The following is a 22,547-nucleotide window of genomic DNA, read 5'->3' on the forward strand; positions in this document are numbered from 1 at the left end:
TCTTCTCCCAAAATTTTCTAATACATTTCCAAACCTTCTCATGCAAACATTGTCTATGAAATGGTGTGACCCGAACCGTACTTGAAGTAAGGGTTTTTTCACCTACCTTATCAGCATCAAGAGTGGTCGAAATGGTAAAGGCGCAAGGAAAGATAAAGGCTGCTGCGAGATCCTCGGTTCGAGACTCATCAAAGATAATTTATAATTCAATTATAATTTTATGAAAGTTTAATGGCATTGCGGTGAACTTGATACTACGAAAATTCTTGATAGAAGAATTAAAGATTGAAATTAAATGACGGATAGACAAAGCAGATGCTTAATAGGAGAAAATTGAAAGATGTTGAAAATGAGCCAAGAGCATATTTTATGGAAAGCTTCAAAGGTGCGTTCTAGACCCTTTGTCCCACATCAATTGAATGGCTGAGAGAAGTAATAGCGAGAGGCGCAATTACGTTCACCCATACATCCAACCCGATGGATTGGTAAAGCACGTGCTTCCCAATCGGACAAAAAAGACTTTTTTGTCCGATTGGGAAGCACGTGCTTTACCAATCCATCGGGTTGGATGTATGGGTGAACGTAATTGCGCCTCTCGCTATTACTTTTCTCAGCCATTCAATTGATGTGGGACAAAGGGTCTAGAACGCACCTTTGAAGCTTTCCATAAAATATGCTCTTGGCTCATTTTCAACATCTTTCAATTTTCTCCTATTAAGCATCTGCTTTGTCTATCCGTCATTTAATTTCAATCTTTAATTCTTCTATCAAGAATTTTCGTAGTATCAAGTTCACCGCAATGCCATTAAACTTTCATAAAATAATAATCAACGGTGACTATTCGTTAAAAAGAATTCAATTATAATCACTTCTCATTACATAGAACCCTTCATTAAACATGCATAATCCTTCATTCAGCAGGTTGATTGATGTTGTAGATGATTTTATTTTTTTATTTTTTTTTTTTTCATTTTAATAAATCAAAGAATAATTTTACATTTTGAATTTCCGTTTCACATCAATCATGATTAATCAATTAAAAAATTAAAAGGTGTTCTAAGTATGCATTGTTAATGCTTTTATACGGCTGGCGACAAAATGACGTTTTGATGGTGCTCTAATTCAGCATTTGTAATGCTTATTAAAGGCTATGTTGTGATAGCATTTATTCAGCCCGCTACTTCGCCTATTTAGCATTAAATCTGCATTATATACGCATATAGTGCAAAACAAGCATTAATGCAGAGTTATATATGAGAATAAAGTGTTGATTAAGGGCTAAAGGGTGATACGGTCAAAATTTGGTCAATATAAACTTGAAGTATTTCTTTCAATTTTGCATTTAAAAAAACCTGAACACCCCTCATTTTGAAGGTGTGTGTGTGTGTAAAATGTTGCTCATATTTTGATTTTGGAATTCACTCTTCAGTTGTCTAAATGCCATCCAAGGAAGAAGAGCAGCGTTTCAAAATTTTGCTCTCGCATCGCGAAAATTCGAGCAACTCGCACGCAAAGCTGGCAAAATCGCTAAAAGTTGCCAAATCAACCGTTACAAATGTAATTAAAGTGTTTGGGGAACGTTTGTCGACAGCCAGGAAGTCTGGATCGGAGAGAAATCGAAAACCGGAAGCCGCTGAGACGACAAAGAGAGTTGTCGGTAGTTTCAAGCGAAACCCTAACCTCTCTCTCTCAGAGATGCCGCAAATAAGCTGGGTGTACGACTACAACCGTGCATCGAGCCAAAAATCGAGCCGGACTATCGACTTACAAGAAAGTAGTGACTGCAAATCGCGATTATAAACAAAATACGACAGCCAAAGCGCGATCCCGGAGTCTGTACACGACGATGCTGACGAAGTTTGACTGCGTGGTAATGGACGACGAAACCTACGTCAAAGCCGACTACAAGCAGCCTCCGGGACAGGAGTTTTATACGGCAAAAGGAAGGGGAAAGGTAGCAGTTATTTTCAAGCACATGAAACTGTCAGAGTTCGCGAAGAAATATCTGATTTGGTAAGCCATCTGTACTTGTGGCTTGAAAAGCAGCATTTTCATAGCTTCCGGGACTGTCAACCAAGAAATTTACGTGAAAGAGTATTTGAATAAACGTCAGCTGCCTTTCCTGAAGAAACACAGTTTTTCCGTACTGTTCCGACCGGATTTGGCATCTTTTTTACGGTAAAAAGACCATGGATACGCCTCCAACAACGTGCAGGTGGTTCCCAAGGACAATAACCCTTTCAACACGCCAGAGCTCCGCCCAATTGAGAAATACTGGGCTGGAGGTGCTCGGTATTACCCTGGTGGCTTTCTGTAAATTTCTAATTGGAATAGGCCTTCGTCTCTGCTTACCAGAACATCTAGGAAAGGTGATTTCCTGTCTTCTTCTATTTTGCAAGTGAATTTGATATTCTAATGCAAACCGTTTATGGATGTTAGAAGTTCTTCAAGAAAATATTAATTTTCTACAAAAAAATGTAACTCCACCATATTTCAGGAATTAACCTTAATTATTAAGAGTTTCTTCCAAATGAGCCATAAACAGTTCACAAAAAAATGAAGACAGAGGGTTTCCCATTGGTGCCCTCTTTGTTTGTCTACAGAACAAATCCCCAAATTTAAAGAAAGTTTGTCCCTTACACAGGTTCACCAATTTCTTGTAGTTTCTGACTTTGAGTTTCCCATTGCTCCCAATATGTTGTTAAAGCAATCAATCTAACAGATTAGATGCTTCTTGAACGGGAACACTTGTAAACACTTAGTTGGCGAATTCACGTGTGTTGTTTACTAATTTTGCTGAAGGGTTTCGACATCATTTTTAACTCGTCCAATAACCACTTAGCGACTTTTTCGGTATGTGCGTTCACACCCGATCATCTCCCTAATATCATACCCTGGTTTGAGAGTCTTAAGTAAACTTTGATTCTAGGGACGATAGGGGCAGACACTTTCAAGGCGATCGTCGCAAAACCCAAGATAGGACCACAGTCCTTCAACATTTTATCCACAGCTTCTCAACACTATATTTCATGAAATCACTTTCAAGTTTATGTAAACGACCTGTACTTGTAGGAGAAAGTCGGGTAAGAGGAACCAGCGGATAAAACGGTCATTTTAAGTGTTTAGGTAATTATATTGTTTGGGAAAAATCTTATGATGGGAATGCGTTTGCATAGGTGTATTAACCCTTTCGAGATCCTTTGTTGGTTTACAGCAAGCAAGGTCTCATAATAATGCTTGCTTCAGATAGAATTGGAACAAAAAACATTTGCCTGTATTTCAATTATTTAGTACTGAATTCAAGATCTTTTTTTATACAAATGTAGCGTTTTCTTCATACTTCTAAGAAAACATATGGGTAAAATTATCCGTCTAGGTTTCAAAGGAATTCTCGAATTTTTCCTGTAACACGGCTCGTTAGGCGGTGAACACCTTCTTAAGTCCATCGTTTAAGCTATCTTATTCCCTAGGTCTTCATCAGATTGATGTCTTTGACAACCTTCCCCTTTGCCTTGAGTCTCCTTTTCATGGTTATCCAGTTTTTCTCAATAAGACGGAACTGGGGGCAAATGGGTGGGTCAAGGTTTTTCGGAACAAACTGGACCTATTTTCCGCAACCCATTCTTGAACGACTTTGCTGTAATTACAGCTCACCAAATTCGGCCAAAACATCACGGGTTGGTTGTGGATGAAATGAACGGCAAAATTCGTTTTCGGGACACTCTTTTTGGTATAGTTCCGACGACATTATCTTATTTGTATCGAAAATTTTCGTTTTTTTCACAGCCGCGAAGGAAATTTCAGCTGTTTAGCTTGCCTAGATGCAGACCACAATGGATTTTCCAAATAAATGTTCACATTTTTTTCCATTCTTTTCGCTTCCATGTTGATTGTTTACAGTCAATATGCGGAATGTCAAAATTACATACATGAAACTGACAAAATTGTCGACACGTGGGCGCCAAGAGCTTCCAAATCCGTCCACCAGGAGCGCCACAATATGAGCGAAAGTTTGTTTAAAATTCTAAATTAAGCAAACTTCACAAACCCCGTCTTAGGGCGAGGTTAGCGAAAAACGACAACAAATCGGCAAATATGTACATAGTTTAAATATAAGATGATACAACTCAGTTATTTGTGGAAAATTTCAACAAAGAATATAGCTATGGGACAATCTTTGTATGTTTCAAAATTAACGAAAAATTGTTGGAATTTTAAAAAACTACAACCGGAAAAGTAGGGGGAAGTCGTCTATGGCCGGACATCGCCTATGGCCGGACAACATCGATTTTTCGAAAACACAATATCCTAAAAATGTTCTAACACCATGAAAATAAAGTAAATAGTAGCCTGATATGGTGTTAGAAATATGGTAATCCAATGTGAAAAGGTTAACCAATGATAGGCATCTAAAGCTTTTGGCTAGTAGTACGGAGAGGATCGCCTACACTTTGCATTTGTATTGTAGTCAGTTTTTTCGGCTTGTAAAATTTGAACTGCACATGAACGACATCGTTGATTGGTTATCTGTCGACTACAGTAGGTATAAGATAACAAAACGGAAGTTCGAACGAAATATAAGGAAAATTTAAAAAAAATGCGATTTGTCTATGACCGGACACCAAATCGTTGTCTATGACCGGACATGAAAATATTCAAAATTATAGATAATTTCAACTTGAAACTTTCATTTTTTTATCTCTATAGCACCCTCAAATGGTTAGCAGAAGATAAGGATTCAATAACGAAACTATTTTGGTCCTCTGAGAAATTTTAAATTTTGCTGTCCGGTCATAGACAATTTTTATATAGTTTTTTCGAAACAAATGTTTCATTCAGGTTTGTCAAAAAAACTTTTATGACTGGCTTCATAGAACGTTTAGTATAAGAAAACACATTCTCACTAGACCTGCGCAAGTGATTTCAGTCATTTTGCTACGTTTTTGTGCCATTGGTGACAACTTAGGTGAAGTAATTCGTAGTGTCCGGCCATAGACAACACTTTTGGAAATGAGTAAAAACTAACATGAAATGATTTCTCTTACCACATGAATATGTTGTAAATCTATTTTTTTTCTTATATAGTCAAGTGATCACAATATTGACACTCTTCAAATCAGTAGAGGAACCAATAATTACAAAAATCTATTTTTAGAGTTATTGCTTAAAAACCTTAAGTGTCCGGTAGTAGACAACTTCCCCCTACTGAAAATGTAGTTTTTTTCTAAAAAAAATATAAATTTTGCTCGACGTTAAGGATTTTTGTGAAACAAAAGTTTTTTTTAATTTTTCAGCGTACACAGCGTAGGTACAGTTATAAAGCTAAACCAAATACACTTAAATTTTGGAGAAAAGATAAATCAATTAGTGTCGTTGAGCACTAAGGACTTTCTTAACTTATCATTGGGTCTCTTAAAAGTGAGTTGTGTTGCGTTTTGAAATTTGATCCTGAAGTTAAGCAAACTGGCCCCAGAAAACTGACCATTATTTTACACTGTCCAACAAGTTTCGTTGAGATTGCAGTGTACTTTCGTGTGAATTTCCAAAACATTTAAAACTAACTTTATGAACAAATAACAGATGATTGTCTTGTATGTAGTATTAAATACCCATCAAACAAGTGTAGGAAGAGGCTGCGGAAAAGTTGAAGAAAGGTTATCGAAGGAACTAAAGTGAGTTTTGTTCACTTTAGTTCCTTCGAGAGTAAAAATAAAAAGTCTAACTAAATTATACGCATAAACCAATTGCTGTCTAAAATGCAGCCAAACTTGAATAATTATCTTATTTAGTTTTTGGGTGGTCCAAAATAGGACCCGAGGGTGATCCGAAATAGGAACATGCTGGTCCAAAATACCGATCAGAGTAACAATCGAATAAACGAGATTTTAGGCTTAAATTGTGTTGCATTGCAACAAACGGAGATGCGTTTCGATAGGAAAAACCTTGATCTTCGTAATGAATGGATAGAACAGTAAAAAATTGTTACATATACATACTTTTTATTTCATGAAATGGCATAGCACCTTCCCAAAGTGGTTAAAAATAGGTTCGTTACCCTACTTTTAAAAACAAAATAAATAAGTATTATTTTTGCAATTGTACTGCATACTTTCTTAAATATCTCACACATAGAATAAATTATCGGCATAAAAATACTGTAAGTCAATTAATTTTTAATTTTTTTTCGAAATATTTTGATTTTCATAAACGTAATCTCAAAACAACGTTTTGCATTAAAGGGCTAAATATTAAAACTTAAGAACAAACAATTGCAATGCATTTTTCCATTTTTCAAGTAGATGCAGATCACCACAGAATAAATCTCCAGTTTCACGGTAGCTGGGCATCAAACTGAGAAAGTGGAGTACTTCCAGTATCTTGGAATATCCAGTAGACAACACCTGATGATGGTTCCAAGCATGGATAGCAAAACTCCTCAGATCCGCTTGTACTGTGAAAGAGAGTGCAATTTTTTTCGTATGCTCCCCCAAGCTTTGCGACTAGAGATAAATCGCACTGCAAGCAAGAATGAGATTGTCAACACATAAGGGAGAGCGAAAGCACTCACATCGGCTGATGAAGAGAATTCCCTTCTCCGAAAAGTCTATTGCACATTGTGTTGAGATAAAATCTGAGATCTAACACATTTTTTTCTTGTTAACTACGTTCACGAGAAAAGACGCTGCTCTCTGAACCAGAGGTGTCCTGGTTTTTCAGAAATTGTCCTAATTTTCGAGAGGTGGTCCTAGTTTTCCAAAAACTCTCGAGTTGTCCTGATTCTTGAAAAACAAAATCTAAATTATAATTGCATTTGTTGTTAAGTGATGAGAAAATCAAACGAAACTGAAATAAAACGCTTAAACCGATGGTAATCTTCGGTTCAGATGATATTTAAACGATGTTTTTCGATATAATCTGCAAGCCAGCTAAGAAGTTAATCTCTTCGGTTGCATAAATGAAGGCGTCTACAGCACCGTTATTTTGCCTTCATTTATGCAAACTAAAAAGAGCTGCATTTTATTTACACCAATCTACTGGTGTTCTGAAAAATCCTGTTTTTTCTTCGTGGTGTCCTGATTTTTAACGAAACTACCTGACAACGCAACAGCGGGGAAGAAATTGTTGTAATTTTTTTTGTCATTGAGTGTAAATCTTTTCTTCATTAACCTACACTGAGGTTTTGTCTGTGCTGAGGTGTTTGAAGGAAACACTAGGGCGCTCTTGACTAGAATTCTCTTTCTTTCACTCTGATCCGAAAGCTCTCACACTTGCCGTCCGAGTCACTTACACCTCGTGTAAACTCGGATAACGAGTGGAGCACGATCAGTGAAAGAGGATTTCACTCGGAAGCCGAACTGAAAACAGTGTACATCTAGAGCTCAAGTCAAATATACTTACGAACGAAAATCCGAATCTTCAACTTGAATGTCAAAGCCGTATTGTTGTGCGGGTGCGAATTAATTGCCCAAATGCGGTAACAACACGAAAATTGCAAAAAAATTTAAATCGCGTCCTGTGAAATATCACTCACGCCTGGTGGACTGACAATCCGAGTTATTAAGCAAACACTAGCGACACCATGTCCTCCATAGAAAAGTTTTGATTAGTTAGGAAGCTTTCGAAGAGCTTTTGAAAACGTCCATACATTTTTCCTAAATACAAAACGTCAAACATTTACCTGGCATCGCGGATGGGGTCTAAAACGTGGAACTATCATGAATCATCATCAATCGACGCGGGATCATTAGGATAAGAAGAGGTCTTATTGTGACTTAAACAAATGTTAGATCTTTTTGTTGTTAAACAATCCTTGTTACAAGGGGTTATATGCATGATATGTAAAATCGTTTTCTATCGAATGAGGTGTTAGCTGATATGCAAAGGAATTTTTTCTTCAAGATTATCACTCCAAAATACAAAATTAGACTGCATTAAATAATGAGGTATTTTCAATCTTATAAATGTATTTAAGTTATTGAATCGCAAAGCTTTGTGGACAACATTTACTTAATACAGGGACATTAAGGCAGCTCAAAATCTGAATTAACGTAAGAGTAATTTTGAAGTCATACTATTCTTTTTGCACTTTTTCTATGACTTCGTTGTTTAATTTGATTGTAGAACCACCCTTTGAGCCGTCTTGTTTACATTAAATATCTTTTTGTAGCACTTTCCAACAACCCACCGGACCCGGTTGTAAAAGCGACAATTCAACTTGGGGGGAAATGAAAACGGGTTCCAAAATGTAAACAAATCGCAAATGAAAATTCAATGCTTTCAAGTGAACTGCTATGCTTACAACTCACATGACCCTTCAAATCGGAGGAGAAAAAAAAAAGAATCATCTTTCATAAACACGGTAGAGCCGGCATCCAAATGGAATGGATTCGCAACGCAGAATAACAAAACTGCGTCAGCAGGAAAAATAAAAATAAAGGTTTCAACAATGTTGCAATGCTGAGCGGGAAAAGCGGGAGCGGGAAGTCATCGTCATCCATCATCATCATCATCTGCAAGAAGCATCAACAGTTCCCACATGAACCGAAATCATCGATGCATTGCGCAAAAGTGGAAAACTGTATGCTGGAACACGGATGCTGCTGAAGATGACAGCAGATGAAAAAACTGTTCTCCTACTAATACTAATGTCACTCTAATGTGTAAAGATAATCATGAAGATAACATTACACACCTAAACGTGTGAAGTTGATAAATTATGACTTTTTTTTTGTTTTGAAATGTCAATAAATATTGATTGTTTGTGTATAACTTAACTAAATATATTGAAACTGTATTTTAAACACTGCTATTCTTGTATGGAAAAATCTTTAGGCGTAGTCACCCTATCTACGCAGAAGGGAAATGAAAAACGAAATTTTCCCGCTTCATTGCCCTTCTCGCTTCGGGTCGATTCTTGCAACTCACTTCGAGTCCACTGGGTTCACTTTATTACAGTCTCTCGTCGGAAAATCATTTCCCGCGCAAAAACGGTTCCCCCATCATACATGCAAATCGCAGACATTAGCTCAATCCCGTATCCTGGTGGTACCAATACAAGGAAATCGCTCACCACACGATACATTTAGTATATTTTACAGAACAAAGAACAGTTTTACTCATCGTGAATACAAGCAACCTGTCCGACATTCCACCGCTCCCACTTCCATTGAATATCCTTTCTTCTATGCTGAAAAAAGATACCCATTCACTGGTATGTGTGTCATTTCAGAAGTTTGTAAACAGGTAGCCTTTTCCCAATTTCCCGTTCGATACAGGTTGGACTGTTCTTTTTCCGGAGTGTGAAAAACCTCCCATCAACGCCGTTAGATGGAAGACTGATGTTCAACGAAACCGCCGGAATGTTTGTTTATGTTTATTTTCTGTCGTGGTTAATCGATGCCCTTTCCTTCTTCTCCCGGAAATTGCAAAACAGGAACCTTTCAAGTTATTCATGCAATCTGGGCTCGATTTGTTATCGCGATTTGGCAGATACTTCCAACAAAAAACCTTCGAGAACGTTATCATAAAAATTTAACCTAAGTTTAAGGGAGCCTTGTAATTTTTGGTTTTAATATATTTTTCACAAGATTAATTTGTCTTTAAAGACATACAATCTACATTTTTTTTCAACTGATTCTTGATAAATAGTTTATGAATTCGGACCTTATCAAAATTACCATTGAAACACCAAATTTGGATGTTGGTTGTCTTCATGCCACGATAAGCAAGATTACTTAATTTATCAGTTAACATATAACAAAATTGTCAAATCCAAAGAATAAAATTATATTTTCAGCCGTTCAGAAGGCTAAACGTTTTGAATAAAAAAAATCGCTGTTTCGATTTTGGATTCAGGCGGATCCGCAAAATGAATTGTAAAATGTTTTATTCAATGCTAAACTAGCCAGATAAAGTCACGAATTTTGTCCTATTTTTCCCCATCAAAGGGGACGTTAGAAGGAAGAAGAAAATCCAGGCTCCTTAATTCACCAACCGCCCACATAGCGTACATATAGCCAATCCCGAGCTCCCGAAAAAGCAACAAGCGGTTGGCAGCATCTTATGTATGTGCTTTTTCTATTACTTCTGACATCTTCTATATTTATTTCAAGGTGGTTCAAATTTTAACAAATCTGCATCAAATATTTTAAGCTTCTTGTTCAAACAAAAACCACTTAAACCCTACACCCAAAATAATCTGCACGTAGTGGCTACGTGGAAAACTACATAGGGTGATTTGCCAATCGTTGCACAGCTAAGCAGATGATTTTGGTGTTTATGCTGTATTTGAGTCATTTCAACCAAATTCACTCGATTTTTTTTGTCGATGCACTCATACAGGATTAGTCAACAAGATCCAAAAGTTCAAGTGTTTTAAAAAAGTGACATAAAAATTTAAAAAAAATCATTTAAAACAGCTTGTCTGTGCGCAATAGTTGCACAGGCAAATTTTGTGTCGTGCATAATGTTGTCCGATTTTTTCCAATGGTTGCACATTTCAAAAATCAGTCACCATGAGGTCGAATAGGCTGATATTTGTTGAGGAAACTTATTATGAGAACTTCTAGATCAAAAACAATCTAATTTTTAGAAGGCCCCTAATGAAGGGGGGGGGGGGGGGGGGTGGTCTTCCATATAAAACGTCCAATGCAGTTTCCAATTCCAATTCGGCCCAAAAAAAAAACCAAAGCCACCGGTTTGAGTGTCTGGAATGGCATTTATCACACGTGAAGTTTTCTCAGAAACTCAAATCCACCTCTTAATTTACCCGATGCCATTTGAGTGGAGTGTTACTTAACTTAATTTGTTCAGTGTTGAGCCTTTTTCTTTATATGTCCTACCAACATAAAATTTTATGTCTTTAAAATCCCATAGAATGAACTGAAAGGTATTTAATGCTTAATTTTAAAGTGGCTATTAACAGGTGAAAAGATTAGAGAACGTGATCTGTTTTGCCCCCTTTTACCCCTATGAAGAAGATGCGATTTTATAAAACAAATGTTTTAGAACTCACTTGAATGTCGATCGATTTTTACATAATGAATCTCAATTTAAAACTTGAAAATGGACACAACCACGCCCAAGTTTCAGATCGTTTGACTGATTTATGCTCATGATATCCAATTTTGTATAAGAGTTTTTTTTTCGAAAAGTTTATTGATTTAAATTTTTTTTTTCATATAAGTGGGTTTATTTGTAATTAATGTAACCTCTGTAGCATTTCATCAATTTCAGGAAACAATCACATCACATAGAAATTCTTCCCAAGAGTTTTCCGGCAGAAAAACTGTTTTGGATCAAACTAAGTTTCACAAAGCTATGACTGTTTAATTGTCTGGATGATAAGGGCTAAATAAAGCTTCACATAGATGTCTCCAGTGACGGCAACTCGACGGCAGATTCGAATTCCTGAGAAAATAGCACGTCAGATAAGTAATATTTCGAGTCTTCCAACCTTCGACTTCTAGTTTTTGGGATTAAGGGTCGTAGTTTTCCTCCTGTACAATATTCTGACAATATTACTAACAATATCAAGGGGATCGTTGTTGACATGGAATAAAATTCTTTTAGATTTGTGGTCACGCAATTAGAAAAACAGTTTTTTCAGAACAGCTTTTAGATTCTTTGCATAAAATGTTGAGTAAATGATCGGGATAAAGGATTTCAAAATAAATCTAATAAAAAAGTAGTCTCTCTAAGCCAATGCAGTTGAGTTGACTTTGACACTTTTCAGATAATGCAAATTGCCCGATTTTCATACATACATAAGCTTTTTCAACGAGTTTAATAATTTCAAAACTTCATTTTTAAGATTTGACAGTAGAAAAAATTAACTTATGTATTTATAAAGTGTCTTTGAATTATTGAATTAATTATTAAAAATCGACATTGAGTGCAAAAAATGTGAAAATTCTGAGTGGAAAATAATTAATTATAGCACAGAATTTACTTAAATGACTAGTTAAACGTAAATATCCACTTATTCAGAAAAAAAACATGTCATATCAATAGACAATTCGAGTTGTTTTAGTTGCATGTAGTCAATGAACGTGTTCAATTTTGTATGACAATTTGTATGCAAGAAGAACTTTTCGTATATACAAGAAATTCAAATAAGTTTGAAATGAATTTTGTTTTAAATTATTGATTTTGCCCATTCTTAGAATTAATTGTTTGCCAGCATGAGAAAAAGCGAAGTATTTCATGAAAAAAGTAAAAACCATTTTGAAATAAATAATCGTAATCCATTGAAAAGTATTGTAAATTTGCAGGATTTGTTTTCTGAAGCTTTCAATAATTTCATGACATGTTTTTGCGAAAGTTTTAAATCATCACACTTATTTATTGGCTTTGCAACGCAGTATAATGCGATTCTTATTTTCATCCGGTTAACCAGCTTTCAAGTTAGCTGTCAAAACACTAAAATTAAAAAATATTTACCTATTTCGAACTTTTTGTATGACAACGAATATCATTTCTGGGGTACAAGTTAGGTTTAGTTTTTGTTCACATGCAATGTATTGCAAGAACCAAGAAATATTTAAAAAATACAAAATTTTGCTTTTTAACTTCCAGTACGTCTCTGAACGGTTTTTGAATGAAAATTTGGATTTTTACGTACAAGCCTCCTTACTATTTCAAAACACGTTATAATTCAGGACTTAATCAATCGCTTCCAAAATTTTTATTGCTATTTTTAGCTGTAAAAACAACCAAACAAAGTTTTTGAAGGTATACGAATGTATAAATTTGAAATTCCCAAACAAATTTTGCAGCGGAATTATATACAACAATGGGGCAGGAGGAGATTGAGCGGACCAATTGTTGAACGGTCTAACATATTTTCTGGTTAAGTATGTATCATAATTTTTTTTTTTTTCAATATAATGGTGTTAAAATTGTCCAACAAACGTTTCTTATAGAAAACTGATACGACAAACATGGTTGTCCATTTCTCCCCGAGCGGCTTCAAAAATGCAACTCAGTGAGCTTTTCTTTCTGAAACACTTGCCCTGCTCTGTTAAGACGCCGGGCGTTCACCCAATCAAAGAGCAGAGAACACTTCGCCAGTGAGAGAGCAAGAGAAAAAAATCGTCACATTAAGTGTAGGGGAGCAGCGCTAAAGCAACTCAGTAGGCTTGGTTCTTTCCCTACAAGAAAAGGAATAAGAAGAAGCAATATCGTTTCGTGCTATTTGTTCGCCTACTGTGGTAGGAAGAGAAGGAAAAAAAATGCACTTCAGTTGTGTGTTTCGGGATTTCTCCTGCTCACACAGTAATGTTGCTATTGGGGCACCGGGTTTTCTCGGCACTTGGCTTCGGCTTTACTCGGAAACGAGTGTAGAGCATTTCGGGATGAAGTGTGGTGCTCTACAAATCGTAGAAGATAACGTTGCGATTTACACAGCGCACTGTCTGATTTGAAAAGTGCGGACCAACCATGACGACAAATGTTTAGTTCTGGCGTAAAACCTTATTTTCCGTAGAAGGAATGTTAAGGTTTTAGTTAACAATTAGCACAAACACCGCGCGAAAAAAAACAAGAAAAATTAAAAATGTCTTAAGATACACACTTACCAGCAGAAAATATCACAAAAGCCTCATATAATCAGAAAACATTCCGAATTACTTGATTCAGTATAATTTTTGAGGAAAAGTTGAAAAACAGCTGAAATATTGACAATTTAAGTCATGTTGTGCAACAATGGGTTAGGGGACAACGATTGGCAAATCACCCTAATTTTTATCCAATTAATTTTCACGTATATGCTACGAAATCAATATGTAAAAGCGTCCCTATATGAATTTGGGCTTCATGGGGCGTACTTAAATTTAGCCGTGAATTTTTCTTGAGTTCAACACGTGAATTTTGTGTGAGTTCAACACGGCTTGTTAATGAAAGCTACTGGGAATGTTTTTAGTATCGGAATGAAAATAAGGGTGGTTTTTTACTTCTTTTTGCCTTATGATTTAAAAGAACTAAATTTGTTGTGAATAAAATTTATTTCTACAATCTTCGCACAATATATCACTTACACTACACTCATTGAGTATGAAAAAACTTTGATTATTGGACATCTTGCAACGCAGCTTTCTTTTAGGAATCCTGTAAAAATTAAAAAAGTACCCAATAAACATTTTGGCTGCTTAAGAACGGCAATTCGCTGAACAAAAGCTGAGCTAAAGCGTAATTGCTGCTTCAGCTTAATGGTTGAATAAAGACAAACTATATCCATGTTTCAGCGTTTAAAGAAGTCTCAGTGCAGCCAATGGGACGAGTTGAAGAGTTGCTTCCATAACACTTTTTCAGCCTTTGTTCAACCATTCGCTTCCATCGGAATTTGACAGACAGACGAAAATTGCCCTGCATGATGGCGGCTTGATTGGAATGAGAGGGGAATTTTTGGGTTGATCCATTAATTGACATTTTATGACGTTTGCTGAATAACTTCTCCAGATCAAGATGATTAAAGGCTGCAGGCAAGTGAATTGGTGAATTTTTGAGGCCTTCTTTAAGCCAGATTGCTGATTAAAAATTTAACCACGATATTGTTTCAGCGTTTATTCAGCAAAAAGTGTTTGTTGGGTATGCATTATTAAAAAAAGGTTATTTGAATTAAAAATATTTTACCTTGTACGTTGTTTCGTGAAAGGTGTTCCGTTATTCGGACAGTCCCACCAAAGAACGAGAAATCGTCATCGAAGTAGCACTTGCATCAAGAGCCATTGCTATCAGAAAAACGAAAAAAACAAAAATAAGCTGATAGCAATTAAGCATCATTATCACTTACCAAAACGACTTAGCCAGAACAGATGAAAATCCGATATATTCCTTCTTGCTTACATGTTTAGCTTGTTTTATGTTTTACTCTTGTGCTTTATAAAATGCATTTTTTACAAAATAAACTATACTGACTGATATTAGATTTCTTAAAATACGAAAATAAATTCTCGAGTGGAGTTCCTGGACAATCATAGGGCTTTAGATCCTGGAAATGCGAACATCTGTCATCAAAGTTGAATAACACTTTTCTTGATGTTAACATGATTAAACATTCTTTTTATTGATTCAGGCATTAAGATGAACATATTGAGCAACAATCACTCGATGTGTCCATTTTCGCACTTCGTAATATAAGCCTCTGACAATGAAAACAGGAGGCATCTACGATCCATTCTATGCAACCGATTGAACACGTTTACTAGCCGGGCCAAAAGAAATTCTCGGAGCAAGAAAGGTAAAGAGGGATAACCCCAAAATTTGCAACGTGTGGCTTAATTGAGTGGCTAAGGGGCCGTTCACTAATATCGCAAGCACGATTTTTTTTTTAATTTTCAAACCTACCTCCCCCCTTGGTGAGACAAAGTAAGATTTTTCAAAATCCCCTCCTCCCCTCCCCCCCTTTGTAAGATCTAGCGTTTTATTTTATATTCTTTGAGAAATTGACAGGTTTTTTTTCAAAAATGGCTTGAAAATATTAGAATTGTGACATCCATACTTCAAAGCAAAGCACTTTCAAAGTAAAACATAATAACTGCTTTTGAAGAGCATAATCTATACAAAACAACAGATGAAATGTGATAAACGATTAAAGAAAATATTATTTAAGACATAGCATGTTCGGGGTAACAATGATCTTCAATATATTTTCACAATCAAATAAACAACAAACAACAATATATACATAATCTAAATCTCGATTAAAAAAAGAGTGAAAGATCAGGTTAGCACAAGGTGCCATAAAACATAGTTATGTTTTTGACCTGAAAATTATGAAAATCTTTAGAAAAAAAATTATTCTACACTATAGAATTGGTGCAAAAATGTTGTAAGACAATTACGTAGTCAACTAACCTAAATGCTCAGACTCATTTCAGCAGTAAGCGATAAAGTTTTATGATTTTTTTTTGTAAATTGTTTGTAAAATTTAGAGTTCGTAGTGTCTATCACTAAAACACTGTCTAGAAATTCATTATTTAATGATCCCCATATTGATTTTTCAAGATTTTTTCTTGATGAAGTCATTTTCGAAATATGTTGGATTAAAAAAAACACAACACGCCACTTTCCTTTTTGTTGAAAAAAATTACTCATTTAAAAATATTATTAAGCGAAAATTGAGTCGAACTTTCTAATGATGTGATTGAGTCTTTCTGGTTGCATATTGGTTTGAATTGATTCTCTATAAATTTTATAGAACCAGCATTTTTTTTTAATAATTCAAACATTTATAAATAACAAAACATCAAAAATAACCAACAGATGGGTACTACATTTACAGCCCGTAGATAGGCTCTACATTTTCAAAATCCATGTATCATTTGTCACGGAGCCTTTTTTAAATTAACATTGACTCCCATGCTTTTAAGTGTGAGGTTTTTCTAACGCAATTCTTGTACCTCACTTTTTCCCAATCTATGGCGTGATCAAGTTCTGTTCATTAGCACGGCCGAAAACCGCTAATGAACGAAGACGAGGCGCCTATTACGTCGTCACTCTTCTCCCTTACTAAAAGAAAATTGTTAATAATTTGACCATCCTTTCGACAAATACTACGACATAGTAGGATGCTGCAAGTGTATTTAATTGCTTTGTTTGATCAGTCGGACATCGTCCTGTAGATGGGGAACATCGAGCCCGAAACTGGTCGACAAAAAAGGTAATTTTGAATCCTTTTTCCGTTTTTTAAGAACGTTAAGTGTCGTGTCCTGTAAAACGTCGTGTGAAAATTGTCCAGCCTATAAGAACATCAAATTTTCCCTTTTTAAAACTTAGATGTATCCAAATTCAAAATTTAAAAAAAATCTCCAAACATCTTGATGAAAAAAAAACTTTTGACCAAAAGTTTTGACAAAAAAGTATAAATCAAGAGTTTGTTTTGATTAGGTCGTATGAGCCAATTGATTTGTTTCGAGAAAATCGCTGTCGAAGTTTTGAACCAAATTCAAAATTCTCAATTTACGGTTATGGCTAGATAAAACTTGAACATTCGGTATTCAATTAAAGAATAAGAATAGGAATACGCTGAAGTACATAACAAAAGCATAAGTAAAGTTCTTGGTAGTGCACGAGTACTTGCGACCTTTTGCATTACTTGTGTGGCGTTAACGTTTTTTTGTAATTCTATTAGTTTTTTTATCTTTAAAATCGATTGATTCGATATAACACTACGCTATTAAATTAGAAATAACTTGTAAAGGAACGCTTTAAGTAATAATAAAGTACGATGAAGTCATACCTGCAAGGGAGAAGACAGCAAGGTGGAAGGTGTCGAGCCGCGTTTATTTCCGTGTCCGAGTTATTTCGACTTTTATTTGAGGAATTTCGTAAAAGTTTTCGACAAGTTTGTGCTTTTGTTGTTTGATAAGAAAATTGTGATCAGATGAGTGTAATACTTAGTGAAAAAGTCCCACAGTATCTTCAATTTCAAATAAAAACTAAGTTCATTTTTGAACAAAAATATTAATCGTCGCGAGTGTGTGATATTCTTTATTTCTGTTTCATTCATTCGTGTGAATGATGCCAGGCGTTCAAGTGGTTCGGTTGTCCGTCTTGCTCGTTCTAGTGATGAGATAGACGGATGAGTAAAACTACAATTTGGCAATGGCGAATGGAAATTTGTGCCTACCAACACCAACAAGATAAGTATCATCTTCCAATTTTTTCGTCAGGAAACTCTTTTTTCGAAGGAATTATAGACAGGTTGAGAAAAACAACAATACACAAAAACTATTTTTAGATTATTTTGATTTAATGATGTCTCTAATCCGTAAAATGCAGGGCAGTAGTTCTCAATCATAGAACAACTGAAAAAAAGTTCGTCGATTTTGTTCTGCATCCACGGTTGGTGTTGAAACAAAAGTATACCATTTTATTGCAGTACTGCTCTATTCATCAAGGCTTATTAATAATGAATTAGTTTACACGCAAGAGTGATACTTTTTTATAATTAAACATTATCGATAATTTTGTTAAGGTAGGTTTCCGAAAATTAGGTTAATGCGAAACCAGTTGAGCAACACTGACTTGGTAGTGTGTCCCCTTAAAGGAGCGCTAGCGCTCTCAAGCACAGAAAGCCATCGGTATAGAATGAAACAGCATGTTTTCGCTTGAGGAATCGGTGTTTCCTAATAAATGTAAATAGGTGTGAAAGAGATGAAGCGGTTGCCTATTCGATCCCAGTGAAATATTTCAACATACTACCCGTTTACTTGGATCATTTTCATTACTATCACATCATTAGAGATGGACAACATTATTTTCATATTGAGTGACATTTTTTAATAGTTGAGTCTTCTTTTGGTATAAAGGCTTCCATCGAATGAACGGGAAACTGGGAATTTAACTAAACTGTGACATTAAGGATGGCTGAAATTTTCTCAGAAAGGAGGAAATATTTCAAGGTCAAGTAGAGATTTTCTAGAAACTTGAACGCAAGTTACCATTCAAGAAAAAGCTTTCAGTACAAATTCAACTAATTTTATGTTATTTAATATTTCCAGCATTGTAGGCGTTTCTAAGATGTGAAAAAGTCTAGATACAAAATCAACTATTCTGTTGTTTTGAATATATTTGATTATTTTTTTCTCCAAAAATAGTGTGAAAATGATTTTTATGACCATATACAGATGTATGTCGATCTTGAACCGTTCTCATTGATTCCTCAAAAGTTTTACTGATTATCAGTTTATGCTTATTACATAATAAATGTATCACAATCGTTGAAACTTACATATATCTATAGTAATATTTATTATTTTTATTTTTATTATAATTTTTATCTTTATTATTATTATTATAATTTTTGTTATTGAAATCTACTACCAGAGTATGATTCTATAATATACTTTATTGTCTATGCAGTGTCGCAGCTAGTCGTATAATAAAGCTTTGTAGGCAAAAAAAAGGAAAATCTTCATTCAGAATAATAGTATGTAATGTTTTTGCAGGTAATCTTTTCCAGAATATTTAATATTTTTGATATTGTTTTGATTTCAGATTTTTATGAGTCCTTCAGCTATCATCACTGGTATCATCACCATCAACGTAAACATTGCCGCTTAAGGACAAAAATATAATTTTATAATATTGTTTGATTTTCAGATTGATTTCATCTGGCTAAACGACAAAACGTATATTTTAGTACGTGCTCGACGACTTAATATTCATTTTGGAAACGGAAAATCACCTTGAATCTGATAAATTATTTTGATTTTTTCCAGTAAAAATATTACAATTATAATCACGATCAATATCTAGCAGCCCCTCCTACCAGTATTCAAATATTGTTCAAAAATTTCCTAAACTATTCTAAATTCCATATATTTACCAACAATATTTATCATCAACCATACCATAATAATAATTATTATTGAACTAAAAACCATAAACTAAATACACGTCAATATTTTATTGGATATATTAGTGTGCTGAATGCATATAATTGGCAAACTATAGTTATTCAGTACTTTACTATGTCAACAATAAATGTTTGAAAGTCTAATCATAATTACATGACCCATTTGGTCATGCGGCTATGATTGGGCGGGGCTTATTGACAAGGAAAGTAACCTCGGAATGTGCAGCTAGGTCTCTGTCATTCTGAAATGGGTTTCTGGAATTTCAATAGAGCTAACACCTCCAGCATCCGCAATTGAACAATTTTAATCTAATAGATTAAGATTGACTCTTTTGCATAACATACCTGCCAGCTCAGGGGGTCGTTGGATGGAACACACACACACACACACACGATGAAGTCATACCTGCAAGTAACTCATGGTGGTGGAAAGTAACATGGCTTAATGGTATCCGGAATTGTTGCTAGATGGGACTGTCCACTAAGAATTTGATACGGTATGGCTGGCCACATCTGTGATTCCGTCGACAGTTCGCTGCGTGCGTGATACGTATCCATTGCGAGCACCTTTTTATATGAAAATAGAGCAAACTCATGTTTCACACAGCCACAAGAACCTTTTATTGTACTTACCTGGCGACAAATTAAGGTCATCCATCAGGCTAAGATCTTGAGATAATTCCGGCAAACGATTTTTTTTTTTTTTTGATGTTCTAAGTTTTGACTTTGGTATAAATGCACAAGAACGCATAAACCAACACGCCGAACTGATATTTTGCGACGTTTGTTTTACACTACAAACCAGTGCAGTGAAAAACGTCGCAAAAACCAAATTGCTCTAGAAAATGAGAAAGTCATTATACGTCTTAAATTCAAATCATGTTATAAAATTTATTTTTTGATCAAATGATCCCAAATTTTTACCAACGTCGAATACATGTTTTTCAATCGTTAGCAGTGAATAACTAAATTTTGTTTATGTTGGTTCATACGACCTAATCAAAACAAACTCTAGAAATATCAAGGAAAATTAAAGAAATAACTGTTAAAAGTTTCTAGAACCAGCTGTTAAATTACTAAAAACACTGGAAAAACTCACAAAAAATAGTGTTTAGGGCATATAGTCGTTGCCACTGGCCCTACTCCCCTTGGACTGCGGCCCAAACAGCAGGCGGTCCAGCAGTAGAATGAAGAAGAAACAATAGTGTTTTAAAGAAGTATTCTCCAAGATCATTTCTATAGCAGATAGAATGCAATTTTGAGTTGAGCAAAGAAAGATACAATGTTTCTCCCTCAAAATTCACAGAACTGTTCTTAGTTATCTGTCAGTACGCTCAATTCAGACCAGCAAATTTAAAATAAGAGTGAGAATAACCAAACACTGATAAGTTTTTTCAAGTTCTTTAAAAAATTATTTGCCTCTATACCTATAGGTAGAAGCTCGTCACATTTCTGAAACCTATGAAAATAGAGTTAGAAAATCTATTTTATGGACAACTGCTAAATGGTTCAATTGTAACTCTCTCCTATCAACTCAGAATTGAATTCTGTCTGCGAAAGAGATAGTCATGGAAAATACACGTTTAAAATACAGTTTTTTTTTTAATTTTCTTCTGTGTTGCCAGTTAGTTTTTCAGCTATTCTAGAAGGTTTTTAATAACCCTGCGTGCTGTCGATACACGGGTTTTCTTATTTATTGATTTAGTAAAAAAAAATTATCTAGAAAAAGTCCTTCGTGATGAGCCATTTCAAATGAACAAGTATGAAAAAGTATGAGAATAATACCTATTATAATAGTATACCTTAAAAAAAGAAGTTGGGAATAAATCGAAAGTGAAGATTTTTTTATGCCCCTGATAGAACCTCAATAACAGTAAGCCCGGATAAATAAAACTTCTTTGAGCAAGGAAAAAAGTTCAGTCTCTTGAACTCTCGTTCATCCCGTTTCGACTGTAGTTGTTGGATTATCGATTATCGATGAAAAACTCTTTTAACTTCAAGCGAAAATGATCATCATATGGCAATCGAAGTTTAACTTAAAGCTAGAAAAATGAATTTTTATAAAGATTGTACTTGAAAGATTTTGACATTCCTAAATATTTACAAATAAACAATAAACTATCAGATAAGGTCAATTTTAAATGATATTGTTTTTCATGGTTTGAATTTTATGTAGTAATTATAATAATTGAGTATCTATGTATGTATGTTTTTTTTTTGATGAAGAAGAATTTAGATTCCTAAACTAATTTACTTGAACCAACCTAAAGATGGTTCTACCAACGCTAAGTGGTAGATGAAGGTAGAAAGAGAATCATCAATAGCAGACAGCCTTGCGGGCAGGGAGAAAGTCTCGGAGAAAGCTTGCGTGCATGCTTCCAGCAGATAGAACAGATGAAGATGGTCGGGCTAGGGGTTCGTTAGGTTAAAGTGCGTTAAAGTGTTCGATAGAGTGTGAAAAAATCGAAGTTGGAAAAGAGAGTCCGCAGAAAAAGGGGTACCAGGCCTTTGGGTCTGGGAGTAATGTGGGTATTTTCAAAAACTTACGATTAACTGATTGTATACTGTAGATATTGCGGTTTCTCAAAGTACGGCGAAGGCGTCTTCGAGGGGCTTTTCGGTATGTTTGATTTAGTGCTTCGAACAACTAACGGTGAACTAATTTCAACAATCGGACGTGTTTTGTTTCGGATTCTCGAAAAGGAAGGAAGACCCTGTAGTTTTTTGACCTGTGGTCCAGATTAGGGAGTAAACTTTGACTAACTAGAATTTTAAGATTACTGATTCCTTAGATAAGTTACTGTATGGTATATGTAGATAAATTTCTAACAATAAGAACAACGATTCCGTTTCAGGGCACGTGAGCAATTCGTGATTTCGTTTGAACGACTCGGACGACCGTCAACCACAACAACCGGATGCTGTAGATCGAAAGCGAACTGCAGGTGAACTGTCAGGCTCGGTTCCAGGAACTCTTTTCGCGTGCCACGCTACACTCCTACGAGGGAAAACATACAAATAATGGGGACACTCTCCTCCAGAGCCCAAAACTCGGCACTTTTGGAGCCTCTGCGTGCGATAGCTACCGGAGAGAGAGGTTTCGCATTGACTTGGACAGCCCATCCTGAACTTGATAAGAAAAACTGCTGAAGGTATATTTGCGACCGATGAACTCTCCGAGAACACA

General features: G+C 35.3%; 1 protein-coding gene across 1 annotated transcript in view; it reads right to left on the reverse strand.

Moving 5' to 3' along the window:
- The window catches only part of LOC129740497 (proton channel OtopLc), a 207,865-nt gene extending 185,587 nt beyond the window's left edge, over window positions 1-22,278 (reverse strand). Inside the window, exon 1 of the mRNA XM_055732187.1 lies at window positions 21,908-22,278. The gene's annotated coding sequence lies outside the window, so the exon portion shown is untranslated. The remainder of the gene's footprint in view (window positions 1-21,907) is intronic.
- Window positions 22,279-22,547: the final 269 nt, after the last annotated feature.

The sequence above is a fragment of the Uranotaenia lowii genome, chromosome 1 (genome assembly GCF_029784155.1).
Source record: "Uranotaenia lowii strain MFRU-FL chromosome 1, ASM2978415v1, whole genome shotgun sequence".
In the NCBI taxonomy this organism is placed as follows: Eukaryota; Metazoa; Arthropoda; class Insecta; order Diptera; family Culicidae; genus Uranotaenia; species Uranotaenia lowii.